Consider the following 16625-nt stretch of genomic DNA (forward strand, 5'->3'; position numbering starts at 1 on the left):
GCTCTCTGACGATATTCTGGGATGTGGTGCAGAATCCACCCGGCGGGGGCCAGGAGGGCAACGGCAAACACAGACATGATGAAGAAACTTTGCTGCGGAAACACACATGAAATTTAACAGCTTTAAATACTTACAAAATTTGCACTGCTATTTAATTTAAAAACAGTAATATGTAAAATATTATTACATTTAAAATACTTAACTTACTATATATATGTATATATAAACTTTATATAGTACTTTATATATATATATATATATATATATATATATATACATAAAGTTAATATATATATATATATGTATATAAACTTATAAAATATATACAAACATAAATATAAAATAAGATAAATATAAACTTATTGATGTATGCATTATTCCAGTCTTTAGTGTCACATGATCCTTCAGAAATGATTATAATATGCTAATATGCTCAAGAAACATTTTCAGTGTCAATGTTATTATCAATGTTGAAAATGGTTGTGCTGCTTAATATTTTTGCTGAAACCACAATCCTTTTTTAGGATTTTTTTTTTCGTAAATAGAAAGTTCAAAATAACAGCATTTATTTTAAACAGAAATCTTTTGTAAAATTATTAATGTCTTTACTGTCGCTTTTGATCAATTTAATACATTCTTGCTGAATTAAAGAATGAATTTCAGTCAAGAAATGAAAATCATACTGACCTCAAACCTTTGAACAGTTATATAATGACTATATTTATACTACTAACTATGTGAACCAATATGATGTCTGGATGGTTTGCTTGATTTGACATTGTTATTCTGTTCTTGTCTAACCACAAGGATTATATTCTTCAATACAAGGAGTCATCCAAGTTAATCCCATTATCTCCATTGACCTCAGTTAAACTAATGTTGGCTGATCCCTTGAATCTTTGCAACCTTTTAGGATTTTGTAATTTTTTCACTCACCCCAGGTCCGATCTTGCTTTTGGCTGGTTTGCTGTAAATGCTGGAGTTGCGTTTCTGGACAATATCCCTCGTCCTGCTGACAGTCACCGGCTGCACAGCTCCCCTCAGAAAGGTCAGCATCCCACCAGCTGTATGGGTCAGCACCAGTAAGTCTGGATGTGTCTGAGAGAGAGAGGCTAAGGGAGAAGGAAAGGGGGGATGTTCACTTGGTGCAACCCCTGGGTTTCCTGCCTCGGGACTGCTGAAGAGAAAATATATGTATCCTGTCAAATTATAGACTTTATCTCCCAAAACCAGCCCACTTTGGGAGGGGCCTAGACAGATCGACCACCCACCCAGTCTATTAACTTTTCTTCAATGCCCCTTTTGACAAGATGTTAATGAAACAGCAGAAAATAACATCATATTGTCCTAGATTCAGTGTAATTTAGATTTAGATTACATAATCTCATGTTGGACCGCTAATCTATAAAATTAAGATTTTGAACTTTCCTTAACCTTACAGGTGATGGACAAAGCTCATTTTGGCTCATATTGTAATAGTCCCACAGATCGTAACTGTATTTTCTTCTGTGATTAATGCCTTGCTTTGCAGATGCTGTTTGACAGCACATGAGTTCACAGGAACACAGGTAGCCAAAAAACACCTGGCTCTCTGCTTAGTGTGCATTCAGGGCTGTGTCCAGTTCAAAGAGGTACAAATTACAAGAGATCTGATTAGAGGAGCAGATTAAAGGGAGATAAAAGTGCAGAAAGTGGTGCAGCTGGCTGTGTGTTCTGTCAGCTGTCAGTAGGGCTTGTGGTACTGCACTTCATTCATGTTTGGTGATCACATTACAGAGGCTGGTCTTTCATGTTAGAACACCGCTTGCCATTCAACACTTCCACAGTGGATACACCCTACTCATTGTTTGGTTTATGTACTGGGTGTGAGCAATTTTTTGTGTGTCCTGTTATTGTGCTATTTTGATATCTTTGGTGGAAAGAAGATATATTACCAGAGGATTTTTTTTTTCTTTGAACACCACTAAATATGAAAGTAGGACAAAACCATCCTGAAACCAAGATACTGTAGTTTTTTGTGCTTTATTTGAAAGCATAAACCCCTACCAGCCTTTGTTGGTGATAGTGAGAGATGTGTGTGAAGTTATTGAAATGAAATTAAGTCATTTTATAATTTTTTAAATCAACTTCATCCAGATTTGCATAGATTATGAATGACGTCATAAAGATTTATGAGTAATTGTAGGCCATCCGTCTGAAGCCACCTAGTGGACAACAGTTCAATAATGTGGTGTTGTTGCCCTCCTATGGGAAAAGCCTGATGACAAAAGATTATATTATATTAAAGATTATTATATTATATTATATTATATTACGAATTATGACACATTAATTAATTAATATATGACATATATTAATTCTAAAATTCTATATTTATTCTATATACATATAATATTATTATAAGGTGTTAAGTGTTATAATAAAAAGGTGTTATATATATATATATCTGTAATATGACTCTTTTGTAACATTATAAGTGTCTTTCTTTTTGATTATTTTACGTAATTTACGTTTTAGTTATTCCAGTTAAAAGAATCTTACCCGACCCCAAATTTTTTAACGACAGACATTGTGTGCGTGTGTGTGTGTGTGTATAGGTCCAACCGACACAGAAGGCTGATTGGACCTTTTTGCTCTATATGCCTCATCCGAGCTCGAGTAGATAGATGGCGTAGCGACATTGCTAACCAAATCCTGACGCTTAGCCCTCCCCTCATTGTTTTACTGAATAGGAGGAGGATACAACACTACATGTAATATTTGCTCACGGCAAACAGAAAGCGAAGAGCACAGACTCTATGTGAGCTGTTTTGTTGTTGAACGACGCATTAAAAGCGACTAATGTGGTACGGGTGGTATAACGTAAAAGTACTAGCAGCCTGCTAGCGCTTCATATATGTGTTTGTATGTGTGTATGTGTGTGTGAACCCGGGACGCGCAGAGGCTTTTTTTTTTTTTTTTACTCAATAACACTACGAAAGAAAAGTACGAGAGATTTTGCTCGGCTAAGCAAATACCAAGAGTCGCTGGCTTGGATTTTGGCTCGTTTTATGAGCAAGAAGAGAAGAGAGGAGTAGTAAACTTGACTCAGGTAGGGTTGAAGGCATTTTTTCTCCTTTTTTGCTTTGCTTGCTAATCTGCCATGGCGAGCTGCTGAATTAGCTACATTTACAGTTGTGCCTTGTGTATTAAAACCACAACAGCCTTTAAATATTTATCCATAATGTTGGTTATTACAACCGGATAAACTTCAAATAGTGACCTATTTCACTCTTCCACATAGAACTAGTAAGCAAAGCTTAGTTATTATGGTTAGCTTGCATGCTAGACCAAAAGAAAACATTAACATCACGTAAGTTCTTTGGTTTATTGCACAAAGAGGTTGAAACAACTAGATATGCCGCATTTTGGTAACTTTTTCACCCAAAGGAGCAGTTAAGAGCACCTGAATGCTAAATGCACATAAAGCTAGGCTAGCTGAGTATGCGTAGTGTGCAGTTATTACAGATGTAATGCCTTCATGTATGCGGACACGTCATTTAATAAAGAGGAAGATTTATCCTAGGAATAAGCATGCATGTTCAATTGGAGCTGTCAGTAGCCACCAGCATGTTATAACCAGTTTCAAATATGTGAATGACTTGATTTAAGAGATACTCTTCGAGTTTCCCAGCATAACATTATAGATACTAATGAGTTCCAAAAGCATACTTGGCATGTTAGAGATGTTTGTGCGTGTAAAAAGCTAGTATAGTCCCCACGAGAGAGCTATTTTGCTTCATCTAACAGGTCCTCCCTCACTGACCTGCCTTTATTTGTATTTCAAAAAGAGGCTTGTGCACCCTGCCTTATTTTGGACCTCTGTAATTAGACAGGGTATTGTTTAGGAAAATTAGTGGACAGGAACATATTCCCCTGTCTTTGTCTTGACTGTTTATTTCCTTTGGAATTCTGGAAGTCATCAGGGTCTAATTAAAGGCAAAGTTTTAACTGATGACCCAATTGGGTTACATCAAGTCCCATCCTGTTTGGCCCCCTTGAGTTCATTCACCTCTACAGTATCTCTCAGTTTCCCACATGAAGCCTTTGTTCCCAGGAGCCTTCAACTGTGCTAATGAAGAATTGCTTTCTTTGTGATAATGGAGATGGTCACAGTGAGAACTATTTGGTGTTGTAGGAAATATTCAGGGATTTCAGGTGCTTTGGTTATCAGATGTCCCCCAAGCAAGACTAGAGCCGGTGTGATTTGCTCATAGCCTAGCAGCTAGAAATAAATGTAAACGTTTTGATGAAGCCAAACCAATCCAATTCTGTCCTGATTTATCTACCGCTGCTCTTTTGAGAGAATGTCGTCCTTAATATAGCTCAATCAGCACCATTGTTGTTCATCAACGTAGGTAATTCAAGAAACAATCGAGTGAAGAGAGCAGTGTGCGGTTTGGGTCCTGCAGTATGTTGTAGACGTGTTGTGACTGTGGTTGATGTGTAGGGGTTTCCCCCTCTTTTTTCACCTTCCTGTGATGTAGGCCATCCTTTCCTTTGCTACTGTGCTGCAATATGTGCCTGTGCCAACAGTTAAGCCAGATTTATGTGTGATGGTGCTGCAGTTCTGTGTTAAAGGGATAGTTGACCTGAAAATGTGAGTTCTGTCATCTTTTACTCACTCTCATATCACTCCAAAACCTGTAATGAATTTTGTAACCTGTTATATTTTGAAGAATAGCTATTCATGCAAATCAGTGACCGCTGCTAAAAAAAAATTTCACAAAAGTAGTCCATATAACATGCTCTGTATCACAAGTCATATGATAGTGCTGTGAGAGGAATAGATTGAAAATTTAAGTTATTATTCACTGATGATCTTGCCACTCGATTAACTCGATTTGTGAACTGGGTAATCGGTTCATCCAGCTTTTATTCACTGATCCATTTCTTAAATTCAGCTAACTGACTCAATGGTCTTCGCTGCATTTTGAGTTTGCACCTCACTGAATAATGACTCACTTTTTGATCTGTTCCTCATAACTTTCGGTATGACTGGAAATTAGTGCACGACTTGCATGTAGTGCATTTATAGTATTTATAGAATACATTGCATTTTTTCATTAGTGCTTTTGGTCCTGTCCTTGTATAGAAAATGAACTGTGTGAAGACTCTTCAAAAGGTTGTCTGTTTGTTTGTTTGTTTATTTATTTTTGCCTTTGTTTTGTTTTTGTGAACGGCTTTGTGCTTTCTGTATTTTTATTGCAAAAAGCACAATGCATAGTGCATAGACATTAGATGAAAATTATAGGCAGGGCTCAAGAGTAAAGATTTTTTCTTTTCTGCTGGCTCATTCAGGCCAGTAATTCAGATTTTTACTTGCCATGCGAGTATTTCCGCCACATGACACAATGATCCATTTTATTTTTAGCGACACATCTGTGTACGAGTCAGAAAAATATAGTTTTCATTACACTTCTGTTGGGGTCTGAATGCGCAGTGAGGCTGCATTTATTTGATTGAAAATACAGAAGAAACTGTAATATTGTGAAATTTAATTAAAATTAAAATAACTGTTTTCTGTTTTTTAAACGTGCTAAAATGTAGGCTAATTTAATTCTGTGATGACAAAGCTGAATTTTCAGCAGCCATTACTTCAGTCTTCAGTTCAGTGCCACATGACAGTCACTCTAATGATTTTGTGCACAAGAAACATTTTTTATTTTCAGTGTTGAAAAAAGATTTTCTGCTTAATATGTTTGTGGAAACTGTTGTACATTTTTTTTTTCAGGATCATTAGGGTTTATTTGAAATAGAATATAATTTTGTTTATATATAGACAGACAAACACACACACACACACACACACATCTTACTGACCCATTATATACTGATATTTCATTCCTGCAAACCTCAGTGTTATCAAGCTATAGGTAATTTTAACTTGGTGACATTAAAAAGCAGAATTTGCAACTTGTCAAACTTATGAGAAATGTTTTAGTTTGCAAGACATTAAAACACATGTCCATAATCAGCGAATACAAGATGTAGTGACAGTGCAGCAACTGACCCGATAGGACAAGTGACAGATCTGCCAACTGTCCCAAAACTCTCTCACACTGCGTACCATCAGGCCATCCTCATTGTTGAGTCCTGTGTGGGATAACTCACAGCTGACAGTATCTAGTCAGTCCATCAAGAGTCGTTATGAAATCTTTTGCTGTCCTGAATAAGTTCACTGTCTCTCTTTAGCGATGTGTCAGGGTTTTGCAGACTGACTGTGTGCTACTTGGGCACAATGTAACATGAGTAGCTTGCCCATTGTATAACCTTGAAAAGCATCAAACAACTGCAAATCCGGTTGTATCGATTAATGGCGCCCCAGGTATGATTCGAAAATAAGGTTTTATTGGGCTTTTGTTCACTGTGCACTCATAATCTTATAGTAATCTTATCGCAACAAAAGAATGATGATGTTATGAAACATTGCTCATATCCTCATGTTCAGTACAATGATGTTTCAGCTCATTTGGCTTATGTATTTCAGGGAAACAAGGAAATTTGCTGCATTATAAGGACTGCAGCCTTATACATTTGGACTTTGCTGACATAATTGCTATAATGGTTTGCTATTTTTTGCAACATTAATCCAAACAAATGGTAGTTGGCTGATGCACATAGATATAGAAATATGAATAAAATGATTTTTTTCAGTGTGTAGTTCCACAAGTACACTGGCTTGACCTCTGGCTGCTGTCACTGGAGAGAGAAATTGGATGGGGAAAGGAAAGTGGGACATGTTTTCATTTTCCACTCCCCCTTGTTGTCCTTGGCAACCACTTTTTTTCCCTTCTCTTAAAATGACAGGCTGACGCGGGTCCCAATATTTCACCTTGTCCAATAGGAAGTTTGAGTTCTCTTTCTTTTGCACACTCTCTCTTTCTCACACACACACACACACACACACACACACACACGGGAATTAAGTGCTCACTTCCTTTGTCTAGCCCTCATCATCATGCACTAATGAAACCCAGTGCTGTTATAGACCAAGACTGCAGCAGTGGATTTATTTCAAATGCTAGAAGTGAGCTTTAATGCTGTTTTTCACTCATTTCTCATAGAAATGTCATTCTCGGGATCTGCCATATTTTACAAGAGAAATGTTGCTGCATAAAAAGTAATGGTAAATTGCAGCGCAGAGGGGGGTTTACTATGAGATACTTCCTGTACCTGTTAACTTGCAGGTTGACATCACATGTAGCTATATTCATTGAGATAGGAACATTTTTGACATTTCCGTTCAGAAACTTGAACTTCTGTGCTCCACACTGAATCAAACACAGAATAGAGGACATTTTATCACCCCCCCCAAAAGTCCTTTTTTATTTGACTATATTGAGCATCCCTCCCAGGCCCGAGGGTTGTATCAATCATTCAGGAATATTGCATTGCAATCTAAAGTCTCTTGAAGTTTAACTCTCATTCAGCATTACCTCTGTGGCTTGACATCACTCTTGTATGAGACCTCAGATCTTGCAGGCTTTTATTCATTCATTTTAAGGGCATGAAATAGGCAAAAGTGGTTTGTTGGAGTGTGTGTTCACAAACCACAACTCACTGCTGGAATGCCCTGCTTGGAGAGTTGCGGTCAGGGTATTTAGTTTTTTTCCTCCTTTGGCCCAGACAGAGGGTTATTTGCATTTACTCAGCTTTTTTTTTTTTTTTACTCTGAATGATGTTGTATTATTAAGATTAAAAGTAATGTTTTAATAATTTAAGCTGCAATTCTTTTAATTTACATTCTGTGTTGTAGCTGTTTGGGGTATGGGTGGTACAAACCCTCTCAGTAAATAAAGATAATGCACTTTAAAGCATCACTGCTATAGTAGTACACTAATAGATGAGCATCTTTGGCCATTGCATTGTATCTCACTTTATTTGTTTTTGTGCACTCTTATATAAATGCCCCCATAAGAAACCCATCCAATCTGAGTTAGCCCAAAACCAGCCTAATAATACAGGGCTTCCTTTAGACTGATTATTTGCCTATAGTCATTCAGGCAATTTGCAGACACAAATTGATTTTGAAAATGTTGATTTGCAAATCGCTAATGCTCGATTGGTTTTTAAATAGCCAATTGCTTGTTTTGTTAGCTTGAAATGGTTTGCACACATATTCAATAGCTTTTCCAAGTGTTATAAGTAGACAAGGCTCTATCCACATGACCATCTAAAAATGCATTGCTAATTCTAGGCTATCTCAGCAGGGATTTCAGAAGCGCTTTCCAAAAAAGTTTTAATTTTTGACTGACTAGCTTTCTGATGGCATTGACCGGAGGCTCCCAGTGACCCATTTAAGGTTTTTGATAATGCATTAGCAGTCTGCCCTGCATCAGGCTTCACTGAGACTCCACGTGCTGCTGAGATGATAGTGAAGCCTTCACTACGTCAGGCATACTTAGACTCTGAGACACGCTGGGACTCCCGGTCATCCTTCTCACCGCAGGCTATGTCTTTCCTGACGTCTGAACTGTGATTATGAGTACATTATGAGGAACAGATTGTGCTTGTTTACAATAGTGCATAATCACATTTGTACTGTGCACAGGTGACTAGACTATGAAAGAAGGAATAATGAATATCCTTCACACTTAGATTCACTTTGATTAAACACTAATTTTATATTGATTCATATCGATGGCTTATATTAACCCGAGTATTTAGATGTTGTATTCCTGCATATATCTGGCACACAGACAGGTAGAGGCGAGAAGCAAAGCTCAGAGGTAGCTGGAGGGTGTATACAGGGGTGAAGTGCTTCGTTCAAAGGTGCAACAGTCAAAAGTCCCACCCCCATACAGAGATCGAGTCCATAGTGATTAGCCAATTTTCCTGACTCTAAAAGTCAGAAAACCCCCCAGCACTCCTCTGCTTCACAGTAATGAGGTATCATGGTCACAATGACTCATCTTAATGAGAAGAAAATCATATGAACAACCTTCGACTCGCCCAGTAAATGCCTCCTCGCTTCCTTTGTTTCATCTGGATCTAGGCGTTTGTCCTCAGAAAGTGAACACCTACCTGTATCTGGACTGGCATATCAGGTCACGCTCTGCACAGAAATACTTACAAAAGTCTCTCCACAGGGAGGAGGAAGATCCAGTTTCAACCTCATTTTGGACACACTTTTAGTTGTCCATTGTGGTTGGAGCCTTTTTTCCATAAATTGCTCTGCTTCTGTAGCACAGAGACCAAAAAAAGCTGCCATCCCAATTTTCCCTCTCTTTGGATCAAGCTCATAAACTGTGGACTTAGTGGACACAGATGTCAAATACATCATCAATGCTTGTCAGTCCCGTGTTGATCTCATTCTCTGTAGTTTTTAAGAATAGCCAAGGTCCTGCTCTATTTATACAGTCTTATGTACAATGGAACAGTCTTCAGAACAGTATGCTGCACGGTCTAATGGGTGCGTTCGGATATATTTATTTGTCTCTTGAGTCTTGTACAACAGAATTGTTTTGCCAAGACTGATAGTCCAGTAATTACTTATTCATTTTGATCAGTGGTACTTTACAAGCTTCAGCTGTCAGCGGTTCACAACAATGGAGGACTAGAGTGACTTTTAAAAAATAAAATGAGAATAGGGATAAATTATCTAATAATTAATAGATCAGTTATTAAAGAGACAAATTAACAAGCATATTTAAACAGTTTTAAATGTCTATATATGTATATGTTTGTGTGTACATATAAATAAATAACTTTTTATATTTTTATGTTTAAATGATTAAATCAATCAAATGTTTAAGTGCCACTCCTAGTCTTCTATAAATGACGGTCTGGAGTCATTTTATCAGAATGGAGCTTCCAAAGAAATGTATGGAGGCCAAATCACTACATTTAGTACATTTAGTATACACATTCAGCTGATTGTGGAAACTGCAGCTGAAAGCGTAGAGGTAATTACATAGAAAGGACACCATTAATTAAGGTAATTGTCTCTATTGCTTGCATTTTTCTCAGTCTTGGTTTTCTGGTGCAGAATGTGAGTTGAAGGAGAAAAATGGATTTCGATAGTTCAAATTGTGCATTTCACATCTGGTTTAGATTTAGCTAGTGCAAAAGAATCCCACACAGGGTTCATTCAGCCCTGGTTTTGTTTAACATTAAGTTTGTTTACATGCACTTCAGAAGTTTGATTTCGGACTAAAGCAATAATTTTGTCTATTTTAAATGTCATGCACACACTTTAGTCTGACTGAAATCCCACCAGCCTGGTTTTTGTGAAGCTGAACTGAATCTAGATAATGCAATTGTAGCTTGACTTCATCCAGTCATTTTAATCCTTCAAATATTAGATTTATGCATTGTGTCATGTGTATTTGAACAGACAAATGAAGGCTGTATCCTAACAACCCTAACTATGCAAAACCCAGCAGTAGCTTGATTATAACTACACATGTAAATATACTTAATGTTCTCAGGATGTTAATGAAATTGAGTGTCATGTTTCATTAGTCAAATATTTAAATTTAGGTAGAATACAAGTATATTTCTGAGTCCGTACCAGACGATACTGTAAACTGTTTGTCTCATGTTGAAGGAAGCACGTCTGTCACACACAAGGCCTGATTGACGCATAGGACTAACAATGTTCTAACCGCAGACAAGCTATCCTCTACCATCATATCATGTGGTTTAGTCAAACTGTGTGATCCGGGAATTCCACACTTTTCTCCCCCTCCTTTCCTTTTTCCTCCTCCTACATTCATTCATGCATCACTGAAAGGGTCATAGGCTGAGTCTACTGGGAGTGCGAGCTGATGAAAGTCCTTTTAAAAATTGAACAGTGATGGACTCTTGCCAAAGAAGGGGACCGAAATCATATAGTTTTTTCAGATTCCTGCTTTTACTTTAGAATTCATTCTTTTCCAGTGGTTTAAATCATAGAAAATATTTAAACACAATGGAAATTGAATTATGTGACCCAGTGTGGTTTGCACTCTATAACACACAACAAATATTTAGACTAATTAATATTGATGATGATATTGCAGCAGACTCATTCATGTTGTCAGCTGAAATGGCAAGGGGTGGTTTTAAAGTATTAACTATAATGCTTGAGTCGGTGAGGTGGTAGATTGCGGTATTGATCAGTTGGCCTCTCTTTCAGTCCTCCTCGTCTCATCTGTCTAAAAGTGTGGCACTACCGTTTACATCAATCACCATGATTAGATAATCCCAACACCCTTCAGCTAGGACCAGTACTCTTCCTTGACGGCTCTGTAACAATAAAGAGTGAAAAGATGGAGAAAAACACCTAGGCTAAAACACACTAGAATTGTATTTTTATCATGTATTCATTGAAAATCTCATACCGCATCATAGTGAAGTTTTGTTTTTGTAAGTATATAATTATTTGGAAACTCAAATTTGTGTGTGGGAAATTCAGAAGCGATCTAGTTTTTATTTGTTTTGAATTTGCTTAGGGCACCAAAATGAGAATGACAATATGTCTGGCCTAAGTGCTTTATTCTGTTTTATTTATAATAAAGACATTTTGCGTGTCACACTCATATGAGTTTGGAGAAATGAATGAAGTCATTGTGGCATTTCCCTTTTGCGGAGGAGAGAGGCCGATAAAGATGCTTAGATGAATGGAAAAATAATCACAAACAGGAAGCAGGCCAGTTTGCCAATGAAAGCACAAAACATGCATAATTTTCCTTCTGCCGTGTGTGTGATACCAAGAGGTTGTTAGAGTAACCTAGTGAACTGTTCTCATGTCATTGGAACTGTTCGTATCATACCTTTGAGAAAAGTCTTTCTTTGTCATGCAGGCTGTAATTATTTCAAGACAAAGGATTTTAAATATTTTATGCACATAAACCTGAAACTGTGCATGATCTCCCATGAAACCTACCAAGTAATGCCCAGATCAAGTTTCACCCCAACACCAAAGAACAGATTTTTTTTACTGTAATAATACTCTTAAATTAACTTTTTGTGGTTTAAAATAAAAATTTATAATTAAGAATTCGTATCAAAATTGCCTAATTTATGTATTAGTGTTTTTCATATGAGCAAAGGACTTTACAATTACAATAATGAGAAGATGGAGGTAAATAAATTTTAATTATCCTGAAAATCCTTAAGGGTCCTAATAGTAGGTTTTATTTATCACAAAATATAAAATTTCTTTTAAAATTCTCTTTAGATTTATTTATTCTTTTTCTTTGATTTGATTTTGGTGTAAAATGTGACATGCACAACTCTTGTGAGATTCACCCAGTTACAGGTCATCACATTTCCATCAAGGACTGACCAATAAAACCCCTGACGCTTCGCCTGCAAACAGCGCTGCATTATTTAGGACAATGAATGAATGAATGCAAAGAGTGATGACAGGGAAAAGCTTTGGCTTATGTGTTTGTCAATTCTCTCCCTGACCGCTGTGACCCAAGCATAATGAACATCATCATCATCAATCAAGCTAAATCCATATGAATTACTTTGAAATTCATGCCTAAGACAGTTCTCATATTCCCTGTTTATTAACTTAGGAATTTCAAGATCATTGTGTGCTTTTGCTTTACTACTTAGCTCTGTTACGTCTTTTATTAAAAAGAGGAACGTCTTGAATCTGTTGTCTAAAACATTGAAGTGACCCGATTAGGCATGGGCCGGTATGAGATTTTGACGGTATGATTATCTTAAGCAAAAATATCACGATATCACGGTATTGTTGTTACAGCTCTAAAATGTGTTAATTTGAAATGTCTGGGTAAAAAAAAAAAAAACTGAACACAATATATTTTGAGCAACATACAGAATATTTGGAACAGTAGTATTTGTTTATTTTTTCTTTGATTTGTTTCTGAAATGTGGGCTGTCCTGCAGCTTTTGATGTGGATGGTTGATTTGCTGCTAGAGCTACTGCTGCCCTAAAAAGAAGAAAAATAAAGACTGACATCTTTATTTAACCTAAATCTGTAATTACAGTTATTTAATTTTAGTTATATAATTCATATACATATCATTTATATCATTTCATATCATTTATTTATATAATTTCATATCCATAATTTGATTGAATAATAACCCAATTTGAAGCAAAAACAGAATGTGTTCTGACTAGCTTTGTGAAATTATACTACATGCCTCGAAGCAAACAGCAGAAGCTCTGAATGAGATGCAGATTCACTCTCTGACAGCAGGAGGCGCTGATACAGCGTTTCCTTGGTTATCGCAGTAAACAAAGCAGAGCTGCGCTGAAACACTGCTTTAATGTGAATTATACAGAGACATTGGTTTGATTGCTTGTGTTACATGATAAAATAAATAATCTTGCTTACCTGATGTAGCCTAATAGATTTAATGCGAGTGCGGTTCGGGTCGCGACTCGCGGTCTTTATGTCAAACGGGTCTGGTCTGGTACAGAATTAAATTAGTGCTGCTGTTGGATAATGGGTCGAGTGTTCTGTTAAATACTGCTGGTGCACGTTTACCAAACAGTACCCGTGCAGGACTCTGCTTTAAACTGCTTTGCGTCTCTCCTTCAGATAACCTCACGTGCGTGATGCATCATTTACAGGTATTTCCCTCAACCGCCTGCGCCACACAGCTCATATATTTTTCCGCCAAGGGGTGAGAACTTAATGATTACTAAAACGATTATTTATTTTTGATAATTATTATTTTATTTCAGTTAGTTTTTCAGTAACTGTTGTTAGTTTCGTTTCGTTTTAGTTGTTGAATTATTTTGCCATTTTTATTTTATTTCAGTTTACGAAATTGTTTTTTCATCAATCGTTTTCGTCTTAGTTTTAGTTTTCGTTTACGAAAATAACCTTGGTTGCCTACTTGCAATAAGACAATAAACGGCCGGTTGCCGATCGCGTAAGTTTTGGAGGAAGCTCCTTGACCTTCGGCCGTCATGCACACACGTAATTGACCGCTCGCTCGCACCAACAGGAGGGGGAGGGTCGTGTTACTCTACACTGCACTCAACCTGAGGGATTCCTACACTTTCAGTCTTTGAGGAGACATGAAAAACAGCGCATACCGCAAGAACGGTATAACATAAAATATTAGCGGTTTTGAAACTGTGAAATTTTAAAATCACGGTATACCTTGAAACCGGTAATTGGCCTATGCCTAGACCCGATACTTCTCTGAACTTTTTTTTCCCCCCTTGCTTAGCAACAAATCAGACTTGCCAATCCTGGCATCTATAAAAGGCTACTGGAACTTGGCCAATCTCCTTAGAAAACATCTCATTGTCTTGCGCCAGTCTGACCTTTTAGGACCTAATTAGATGTTTTATGAAATTGTATTTGCTGAATCTCACATTTTGAGGGCGGGTTATGGGTCGAGTGTTGTGTGAAGCATTCCTCAAGCTCCCTCCGGAAAAGGGCGAGCCTTGTCTGTCAAGGCAGCGTGTCTCCTGATGAAATGTCATGCCTCCTCATCATCAAAAGAAGCAGTTTGGGGTGGCATCCTGTCCTTCAAGGGTGCTGGTCTCATGTTTCACTCAATGAATATTGTTGTACGTGACGGATTAAAATTTGATCGCATGGCGTTTTTCTCTTTTTTTTTGCCCGGCTCTGATGCTCAAATCTCTGTGGATTTCCAGTAGAAAAGCAGGACAGGGTGGACCAGATGACCTGCAGCTGGCCTGGTGTGGCTTGGCTCTGTCCACGCTCATTAGTTTCACACGAGCCAGACCGCCACCGCTCACAGGAAACTGCCATGGGGTGCCCGTGACCCCTCCCCGCCCCCCATCTCTGTCTCCCCCCCTTAGAGAGAACTACAGACATCCTGGAACAGAGAGCCCTTTATACCAGTGATTTTCAATGGACATTGCTTATGCTCAGTGGTCTGGTGAAGTGTTGTACCCCAAACACATTTAACTTTCTCTCTCACAGTCTTCTTACTCTCATGCCACCGTGCAAACTGGATGTCATTGGCATTCACGTATGGAAACGGAATTTGAGTGCATATTTATGTTTAAATCAAATGGGATATAACTGGTCATGTCCAAATGCAACAGAATGAAAATGGCACGAAGAACACTGGGAATACATTCTACAATGTCTGTTTGTTGTTATTGGGTCGTGGATATGCAGCTATGTGATTTGGAAGAGTAAAGTGACGTAAGAGCTTGTGCCAGCTCGGTTCAAGGAATATTCTGGATTCAATAAAAATTTAGTTTAATCGACAGCATTTGTTTGTCAGCATTTGTCAATTTTTTAGGGGTGTACACGTATTCGTACTGAAAATTTTTGGTACGGGTCTTTCGGTTCGGTACGCACATGTACCGAACAAATCATAAAAAAAAATTCCAGGAAATTCAGACTATAAATGCCATTTTGGCGCTTTGAGGCGTGATAGATCACTGTGTAAACGCTTCAGTTCAGCAAGTGAGCGTGATCATCCCTTCATCTTACTTCTAGTTTTAACTCGAAATAAACAAATTAACATCTCATGCCTCGTTTTAACTTTCTCTCTCACAGTCTTCTTACTCTCATGCCACCGTGCAAACTGGATGTCATTGGCATTCACGTATGGAAACGGAATTTGAGTGCATATTTATGTTTAAATCAAATGGGATATAACTGGTCATGTCCAAATGCAACAGAATGAAAATGGCACGAAGAACACTGGGAATACATTCTACAATGTCTGTTTGTTGTTATTGGGTCGTGGATATGCAGCTATGTGATTTGGAAGAGTAAAGTGACGTAAGAGCTTGTGCCAGCTCGGTTCAAGGAATATTCTGGATTCAATAAAAATTTAGTTTAATCGACAGCATTTGTTTGTCAGCATTTGTCAATTTTTTAGGGGTGTACACGTATTCGTACTGAAAATTTTTGGTACGGGTCTTTCGGTTCGGTACGCACATGTACCGAACAAATCATTAAAAAAAATTCCAGGAAATTCAGACTATAAATGCCATTTTGGCGCTTTGAGGCGTGATAGATCACTGTGTAAACGCTTCAGTTCAGCAAGTGAGCGTGATCATCCCTTCATCTTACTTCTAGTTTTAACTCGAAATAAACAAATTAACATCTCATGCCTCGTGTAATCGCACAATCAGTGTTTCACTCATGGAAATATGTGATTAAAATGGCTTGTAAACAAAATGTAACGTACTGTAGCATTTCGTTTAGCCTACCTCAGGCAAGTCATCATTGTCCACAGCTCGTCGGTTCACCAGAGAAATGAAGTCTAGAGAAGAGCATTTTGCAAAATATAGACTATATAGCTACTCATTAGGGTTGGGTACCGAAACCCAGTTCCAATATGGCACCGGTACCTATGTAACCGGTATGTACTAGAACCGAATCAGAACACAGATTTCGGTGCCTCATTTCGGTGCAATGCCTGAGCCCATAGGCTACTTTAAAAAGAGTAAAAAGGGTACCCAACCCTAATTATAAATATACTTAATTATTATGAAAATACCAGAGATGGCTTGAATAACACAGATAAACTATATTGTCTCAGTCGAGTGTTTATTGTCTTTGTTTTATCATTCAAAACTTTATATGTTCAGTTACAGCTATAATAGTGATGCCATTGTCCATATAAGGGATTTCCTGGAGGTCATGAGTTTGCTACTTCTGTGACTGGAT

At 37.6% G+C, this 16625-nt stretch overlaps 1 protein-coding gene across 1 annotated transcript in view; it reads left to right on the forward strand.

The window, feature by feature from the left end:
* The first annotated feature begins 2682 nt into the window (after positions 1-2682).
* LOC107721332 (BTB/POZ domain-containing protein 7-like) overlaps positions 2683-16625 on the forward strand; it is a 52232-nt gene continuing 38289 nt past the window's right edge. Inside the window, exon 1 of the mRNA XM_016529283.1 lies at positions 2683-3091. The gene's annotated coding sequence lies outside the window, so the exon portion shown is untranslated. The remainder of the gene's footprint in view (positions 3092-16625) is intronic.

The sequence above is a fragment of the Sinocyclocheilus rhinocerous genome, unplaced genomic scaffold (genome assembly GCF_001515625.1).
Source record: "Sinocyclocheilus rhinocerous isolate Xijiao unplaced genomic scaffold, SAMN03320098_v1.1 scaffold271, whole genome shotgun sequence".
In the NCBI taxonomy this organism is placed as follows: Eukaryota; Metazoa; Chordata; class Actinopteri; order Cypriniformes; family Cyprinidae; genus Sinocyclocheilus; species Sinocyclocheilus rhinocerous.